The sequence below is a fragment of the Malurus melanocephalus genome, unplaced genomic scaffold, assembly GCF_030028575.1.
Source record: "Malurus melanocephalus ecotype Western Australia unplaced genomic scaffold, MMel_1.1 scaffold_26, whole genome shotgun sequence".
Classification (NCBI taxonomy): Eukaryota; Metazoa; Chordata; class Aves; order Passeriformes; family Maluridae; genus Malurus; species Malurus melanocephalus.
In genome coordinates this window covers 3983469-3992760 of record NW_026623258.1, presented here as the reverse complement: position 1 = coordinate 3992760, position 9292 = coordinate 3983469, and positions in this window count along the sequence as shown.

Genomic DNA, 9292 nt, shown 5'->3' with positions numbered 1-9292 from the left:
GTTTGTCCAGGGACAACACTAGGGTCAAAATTAAAATTGTTCAACCTCTCTATTCCATCTTTCAAGCTCCCTTCCCTCTCTTTATTAGCAAGATCTCCATAAGATATAAACAAACAAACCACAAAATATTGCTTTTAGGTATTTATAGAATGAAAGAAATGTCTCAGCCAAAAGAAAAAAAAAAAAGTTGGTATTTGTTCAAACAAGCTGAAATCCATCGCAATGTGAATATTTTAGGAATGGTATGAAATAATTCCGTTCAAGTCTTCCTCGATACCAATGMCCACAAAATATTACTCCACCATCGAGTTTTGCCATGTGCTGTACAAGATGGCTGGGTGAGATCTCAAGGGGTTCCTGGTGAGGCTTCCAGGACTCCCAGCCAGCAGAGAAAGACTTACTGACATGAATACAACAAGTGCCACCTGGAGATCAAGCCCCAGAGACAAACCCCTGACAACCCTGAGGGTGGGGGATCAGACAGTGGAGAAGCCCTTGAGAGCTTGGAAAGAGAGAAGCTCAGMCAGCTGAGGGAAAGGAACAGAATGCATGGTCGCTCTTCAGCTCTTCCCACATCCAAGTGCTGCAGCACAGAACGAATTCAAAGAGTCTTACCTGAGCTCACAGCAACTGGAGCAGGAAGAAAGAAGTCAAAAAGAGACTAGGAACAGGACACAAAACTAGCAGAGTGAATACAGCAAGTCTATTAACATCTAATAATTCTGCCCTTTTTTTTGAACTGAGGAATAATATAAGATCATTTCCACGGCATTAGTGCATCTCCCATCACTATATTCAAGTATTAAAATATGGATTACAGTTAACATTAAAATTGCTCATATGGGACCCAAGAGACCCTTTGCCCTTTGGTGGATTACAGGAATGCTTTCAGTGAAGTAGATTAATTGATGTGAATAGAAGGAAATCTACTCAAATTTATGGCTAACACAAGCTAGATTTGATGGATTTGTGTGTGTGTGTGTGTGTGTGTGTGTGTGTAAGGCTATATATCTGCAGTTATCCTAGCAAGTAAAAAATTGGGTTTGCAGCACAGTTATCTTTTGGGTCTGTGGAACTGATATAAAATATCTCAGGAAAAGCAGCCTTACCGTTGCAGCTGAGCCAATATCTTACAGCTGTGACTATGCTAGGAGAGCTGCCATCAGTGTGGTAGTAAAAAAGAAACAGGCAGGAAATARGTTTCACATTCTGGCCAAATGTAACAGTATGGAAAAATGTTTATGTCCTGAATCAGGACAAAGAAGTCAAAAATCTAAAAACATCATGGACTATAAATCTAGAAGATATGGTTTTGGTTCAAATCAGCTGTAACATTTTGTTTTGGCAATTTGGAGATACTTTCGTTGTTTTCAATATATAGTTTGTAATTTAAGTTGCTTATATTTCTTCATGAAATATAATTCTGAGACATACAATGGTCATTTTCAGAGACAAAGTCTTCRTTACTTCAAAAAACATTTGCAAATGCTTTTCAATCCATTTCCCAAAACCAACATTTCCCCTTGAAAAAAAAATCGTATGAAGTAATCAATATGTTCTAATTTGAGAAGTAGAACAAAAATGTTCCCAACCAACTCACTGATGTATCCATAATGACAGCAATTTTCCTTGGTAAATGAGGCTTGGAACAATTTATGTAAATTAGACTCATGTATATGGGTGTTGCAGGACTGGCAATGATAGTTTTATATGTTTTGATAGTTTTATAAACTCCATCTTCATTTGCTGGATGGAGTTGTTTTTTTTTTTTTTTTATTTTCTGACAGTATTGGGGATTATTTCACCACACTCACAGATGTCAATGAGCAGAGCTATTCCCACTACTTACTAATGATTTTGGATTGGCTTTGGTTTTAGCTGGACAATTACAGCATCCTAAATACTGACAGAAGGTAGGGCATATTGGAAATAAAAACTGGAATGGGAACTGTAAACATTTTTGCAAATTGTATCCCCTTTTTGTGGCTTTTAATATTTAAGAAAATACATCTGAGGAGACATTTTGACAGAACTTTCTGATATATGTTCACTTTGCTCCAGAGGATGACATATTCYCTCATTAAAACATGTGTAGAACACCCACAAGTCTGCACGCACAACATTCATCGCTGTTCGCAGTGGAACTAATATTAGCTGAGCATAATGCCATGCATTTAATAGAGGATAAATGATAATAAATGTGATAGCAAGGGSTAACTCTGGACACAGAGTCTGGTTTTCTCCATGGTTGGTAAGGAGCGGTGGGTTCTTCTAGGGGTCAATTCAAAGCAGAAATTCCCCACTGGGGCTCTYTGGCCRAGCCAGAGCTATGGGGTGACAGATYCTTGCAGGATCCKCRCAGGCTCAGCTCATGCAGCACCATGGCCTCATCCCAGCACCGTGAGGGCAGTAGGTGGGGGTTGTGTTTCATTCTCTTGTGCATCAGGAATTCCTTCCAAAGGAAATGCAGGTCCACAGGTACAGAGGACATCACATACCATTTCAGTTTATACCCTGATGGAAGATGTTATGGGGCAAACTGCAGAGCAAATCTTTCCTGCTGGTAAAGGAGGATGAACCTGGGGGCACATACTGGGATCAATGAAGTGTCCTCATGGTATTGCAGAGTAGCCTCTTGCTCTCCAGGACCTCTAGCTCCCTCAGTCAGATACATATGAAGTACAGGGTGAATTACTACTTCCTTCTGAGGTTATGGTCTGGATTTTCTGTCCCTCCAAACTCTGTAAAGTATCAGCTGTGAATCCAGATATTGTTTCTTTATCATCTGGAATGAAATCCAAGTACCACTGAGCAAAGTCCTGCCTCTTAATTTTGACAATGCATATCCTTTAAAATATGTTATCTCCTGAAAATAAATTACGGGATTGTTTGGTGAAGTATTTTAAAGACCAGCTCTTTACTGCTGACTATGTCAAAGTAAACCTTCTCTGGAGACTGCAGATATTTATGAATATGACCRAATCAGTGCTGATCAAATTGCTTTGGTTGATACAAAAGCTTTAGACATCCCTTTTTGTGCTTATCTGGGAAATGCTTGTTTTCATACACACATCCATAGTGTTTCTGGAGTAATACTTAAATAGTGTTATTATTCAGCTTAGTTTACCCCAACAYCATTTTTCCTGTATGGTCTTTTGCTGCTCTGCTGTAACAGCTACAAGAAAATGACTTTGCAAAAATGGAGAGAGAATCTTGAGGCCATTATGCTTTCTGATTCCAACTGTTATTTTATACACCTATAGAAATTATATGTTAGCTAAACCATGTGCTAAAGTCATGCACAAGCTGTTGTTTAACAAGGTCTGCAAATGATCAGATAGAGCCTCGCAAGCAGGTCACTCAGTCATTACAAATGYGTTTCAAATAGGATAATTTGACCAGCTGAAAGATATATAGAAGTATTTGCTGAGGAGAAAAACACTAGAAACTTCTTGCTTGTTACTAGGTTTTAACCTTGAAAATATCTCTARAAAGAGACCAGTGTCCAAACCACAAAATACAGAGCTGGATTTTAAAATCCTTGAATTTGGGGGATCTGGTCTGAAGTTTTAGTTCTGCTCATTGTTATGGGGGGAACTAATTTGTGAAATTCAGAGCTGCATCAGGGTTTGAGTTGGAAATTAATGCAAGAATGGGGTTATTTACTTCCAAGAATTTTGGTTCAGACCCCATTTCTAATTACTGTCACAASTGAGAAAGCAGTGATGCCTAATGCATGTCATTCAGGAATTCTGTATGAGTGTGCTTGCACAAAAGTTTCACTTTACTCAGTTGGAAGCAAATGTAGTTTTTGCAGCCAAACCTGGTTTGGCCATGAGTAAAACTACTTACAGCTCTCCAGAATGCAAAATYGGACCTTTAAGGTTAGCAGGTTATRGTTTCCAGAAGCAGTCAAAAGGACATAATTGTCTTGGACTTATTTTGACGAAGAATAGCTGAGTTCATGTGATGAGAGGTTCATATCTCTGAAAGCTTCTTATATTTTTGTCTAATTTCAGGAAGAACTWCTAAACATAGTAGGCTTCTACAGCTTTTGTGTAGGGTCTGTGTGAGAGTGCCCTTTGAGGAGAATGTTGGAATGTGACTGTCAAAGGAGTTGTCTTTATGAATAAAAACATGGGGATCAAAAGAGAATGTCAGTCATTGTTAACCCTTTCTGAGGTAGTAGAGACTCTATCCCTGAAATCCCAAACCACAGGAAAAAAGATTGATTTAGCTTTGTTAATTTGAGGACCATTGTTTTGTTTTGATTTTATTTTTTGGGGTTTGGTTGTTTTGTTTTTTTTTTTTAAGGGTATATGTAAATATTATGCTCTGATTTGAAGCATATTCTTTGCACTTCTCAAGCTTCATATGATATTTTGACCGAAGAACACATTCCTAAAGCTCTACAGTGAAGTCCACTTCATAGGGCAGGTCATGACAAATCAGAAATATTTGGGAACATCTTTCTAGGACTCTGAACTTCAACCTGAGGATGCTGTTGACAGTCATAGAAATATTAATATATAAAATATAAATATTAATATATAAAATATATGCATTTTCAAGGACAGCTGCTTTAATTCATTCTAATCTTTGAGAAAGGAGAATTCACTCATAAATGACAAAGGGGACTCAACTTGTGGGAGGGCATCTCAGGAGTTGTGAAGTAAGTTGTCCTGCCTTACCTATTAGAAATACCTTCGGAGAAAAAAATCAGTGTTATGTTTCAATTAATTGTGAACATAGTTTACCTCTTCCTTCTCAGAGCAGATTTTTCAATTTGAAAACTTTACTTAGCATACTTTGGGAAGAAAGCTGTAGGAACTGCCAAAATGGATCAGATCATTGCTGATATAGTCCAGTAGCCAGTACCCAATAGTGCCCAATGACCAGAAGGAGATGCTTCAAGGGAAATATGGTTCATCTCCTCTTTCCTCAAGGTGTCCCAGCATAGCTCTGTTTTAACATAATAACTAGAGAGGGGTTTGTAACCAGATAAGTGAGGTTTAGTGTCGATTATATCCCAATTCTGTGTAAAGGAAGAGAGGATGTAGTGTGTTTTTAAAGGTGTTAAAGCTGACCTGATGATTATCCAGCCTGAGTCAATGGGGTTTATTTTACTGTTCAGCCATAGTAGAATCACAGTAAGAATGAAAGGGGTTTTATTGAAAAAGAAAGCCGAACACTCAACATGCTTACTCATTGCTCACTACTGAGATTTCATTGATGTTCTAGGATTTCAGGTTGGAAAAGCCGCTCTGATTAAGAAAAATTGTGGGGTTTTTTTTTTTTAATTAAAGCTGAAAAATAAAGATGACCTGAATAGAGTTTCAAATCCTACCTCTCTGCATTTTATTTTATATCTATCTGTGTTTAACATCAAAATAGCAGATGGATCCAATACTGGAAGGGGCCTATKCTCTGTTTCAGACATTCCTGAATTTCATAAAATCAGCCTCAGGATATTGCTGTTAATATGTCTGAGCATTTGTTCAATTTGCCCTCAAACCTAAATTACAACCYCAACTTAGCTCTGGACACTATCAGCCCATTCCTAATAAAAAATGGACTTTCTTTATCAAAATGCATGGTTTTATCAGTTGTGATACTTTGAGGCCAAATGTCCTTACATAATGATAATTCTGTAGTCTTTTATGATCTCTCTTCTGTAGTCATCTGAAAGCACTTTACAAAAATCACTTATGACATATCTGCAAAATACATAGTTCATATCATATCCTTTATAGGCAGTTCAGTGCCCAAAGATATCTGGGACCCAAAACACAAAGCTTGTCTTTTATACCTAARATAAAACCTTGAAATCTAACCACTCTATTCTGCAACCAGAAAAAAAAAATCACAATAGCTGAATTGCTAATATATTGGGGTTTGTTTGTTTTTGTTTGGTTTTTTTTTTTCATTTTTTTTGTTTGTTTGGGGTTTTTTTTTTTTTTTTTTTTTTTTTTTTTTTTTTTTCCCATTTTTTATGCTTCTGTGATTTTCCTAATAGCTACTTGGCAAATGTAAGGTGGTGTGAATTTGAATCAATGACCTTTTCAATGTAGAATTCACAGTGTAGAAAATAAAGCTGTATGAGGGCTTAAAAAACACAGGAACAGAGATTGACCACAGCTTCCTGGGGTGCCCGTGGAAGTCATATTAACTCTTTCCATGTGGAGTCKCTGATGGTTTAGAGGACTAGTGGCACTTTTTTCTTTCTTCTCTGTCTGATCTTAAAATCATCATGGACAAAGCTGCCATTTATCAGTAATCACTAYATCATCACTGATCATCAGGCTTTGAGCTCAGCTTGGGCTGATTGTTACTACTGGAATGCAAGTTTGAAGTAACTCTGTAGGAATATTACATATTTCTCTTGTGCATTAAATTAACTAATAGGAATATTTATGTTAAAAGTTTTGAAATATTTCCTGTCATCCTATGGAACCCAGAACCCAAAGTATAGTCACTAAAATGTTAAGTGATTTTTGTGTCCTGCACTCTTTCTGCCAGAGGGTTCTCACAGCTTTAAGGAGCAATCCCAGGAAATCCTCCCGGCTCCATGCAGCACTCGCTCGTRGCTGAGCTCTGAGTGACCACTGGATGGCCACACTTCCCTTCAGCATCTCCTCGCCCTTGCTCCAGCCTGTCATCCCGGCATTATGCGCTTGTTAAGATGAACAATGGAAGGATACACCCAGAAATCTGGAAGTATTCAAAACTCAGGCTTCACTGTTCTTATTTGTACACTGTGACCCATCAGCCTGTACATTGAAAAGTTACAGTGCTCTTGGAAAACACCATCAAAAAGCAGTAAATGTGCAAGGGAGAAAGGGAGACACAGAGATGAGTTAGCAATAAAAGTTAGCACATTTTGCACATTTATCTTGTTAGTCTCCATGTGCTGGCCACTTCCCAGTTTGAGTGCYTCTGCTGGATATCCTGCTAATTCACAACTATTTCAGATTTTTATTCCCTTTCCTATGCTGATATCCATCAAGAAGTCTCCTACCATATTCTGGGATGGTCTCCTTTTTACTGATATGGAGCACGGATTCTGACCTCCACCACCTGACATCTCTTCATCTCAGCCCCGCTAGGAAGATGATCTGTTACATTATAGAGCTCATATGTGTGAAATCATCAGCTTCACAGCACTCTCATTTTCAGAAATGAAACATTTCAAACCAAACTTGTAACTGAAGGTCTGTTTAAGTTATCCCCCAAGAGCTTTTGGCACCAGGWGATTGCTGGTGCAATAGTAAGACAAATGATATGAAATGATAAACAGCACCAGTGTGACCAGCAGAGCAAGCAGCTCAGCTGCAGCACATCCTGCAGTACTGACAACTGGAAAAGCATCTGTTATTCTCTTAATAATGAGTGCTGTAGACTGCCATGACCAGCCCCAGTGGAAATGGTAGCAGAGAAGCCTTGGGAAGAGAGAAAATGTTCTGATTAAATCTGTTTCTGTGCTTATCCTGAAAAGCGATGGTCATGACTGGTTCTACCTGATACTCACTTGTCTTAAGTAACTTGGGAGGACTTTTTTGGGGGGGATTAACTGAAACAACCTAGGGAAAAGGCATGAAGTGTGCTTCATGTGAGAAAAAAATAAATTCAGGTTTACAGCAGTGCCCTGCCATAAACAGGTGTAGTAACTCGGAACTGGCAAGGGTTGTGTTTAAAAAAGAGAAAGGAAAGTCAGTAAAAATGAATGTGTCAATAATGCTTCAGCACGAATGGATAGATGTGTCAAGAGAATACCAATCCACCACAGTCCCATTTCGACCAGGAAAAAAAAGGTCTTTTGCTGTGGCTGACAAAACTCAGAACATTGGGAGGGAAGGAGRAAGCAAGTGGTGTGTCAGTGGAGTGAATGAAGTCAAGGAGCTAATTCTGGGGTTTGTATGCAATGCAATTTCCAGTCTCTCCATGCAGCTGCAGTGAAAGAAAACTTCTCAGTCTAAATATAGAATTGGCTGATTGCTGTGTGCTGTGCAGTCATGCTGAAAGGTTTCTGTCCTGATGGCCATGTGAGTGGGAGGCTCTTTGCAACCAGGCACCGCCGTTGTGCATTATTGTGAGAGGATTTCCTGACGCAGGGAGTCATTTATGCCAAGAGATTGCAATAGTCAAAGGCTTTGATTCAAACTGCAGTTTGCTCGTGGACTTTAAAGGACAAAGTTTAGGTGATCATTTGACTTAGTGAGTTAAAGCTTTTCTGTRGACTGAGTGTTCAGCAGATGTCTGTTTATTCAGCCCTGCCCCAGTTCTTGGGGCACTGTTAACCCACAGGGCACAGTTGGGTGTGCAGGGCATAGGGGTGTCCTGGAAAGTCCCATGGCCTCTCCCTCATCACCTAATGTGAAATGTACTGCCRTGGGGAAACACGATAGAATGACTGAATGGAAGAACAGGATTCACCTTCTTGGATTGCCATGGATCTCGTCCTGTCCCTTACCTGAAAAGAAGGATTATCTTTGGGCAGGTGAATTAACTCAACAGAATCTTGATTCTCCTGTCTTGTAAAGTGGGCATAATGTACCTTATCCACCCTTGTAAACGGCTTTAAGATATCTTGATGAAAATTTCTAGTTAAACACTGGAAGTTATTTTTAGAGCACTCTTTTGTCTGACTATGCCAGATGCAAACATTCACTCCCATTTCTTCAACAAAATTGAAGAAGACAGAATCAGAAACTTGATCCTTTTTTTTTTTTTTTTTTTTTTTTTTTTTTTGCTAAGTTTTGCACACAGATATGGATTAATAGTGCCCTTTCTCCTTTGGAACAGCATCTTCTGAAGACAGGGGAACTACTATTGCTTGCTCAGTTTCTGCTTTCCCGTTGACCTTCTTCACTTCTGCACTGATTAAAACTAGTGCTTGGTAAGAAGAGGTCAGAGTTATTATTTTGTTGTTTAAATTTTGAACTTCTGAATCTCCCAGGTTTAAACTGCAAGAGCAGTGCCCACATGATACAGCTGCTTGCCATATGTGCTGGAGGGAGGARCGTGTGATTGTGAGGAATATGATGACATCCAAACCAATAAACCATTCACCCCAAGGTGAACGAGTGTATCAGTTATATATTTAGACATTCACTTTTATCATCAGACTTAGAGCAATTTAAAAGCATGAAACCATAAGAGGAGGGAAGATTGTAAGGGTCTGTGAGGGAGACTGACTGGGATGGAGGAGAGGGCTCATTGTGAGCTAGAGTGATGAAAACAGTGGGAGAACCACTCCAAGGTTCTCCTTCTTGCACATACTTTATACTGAGAA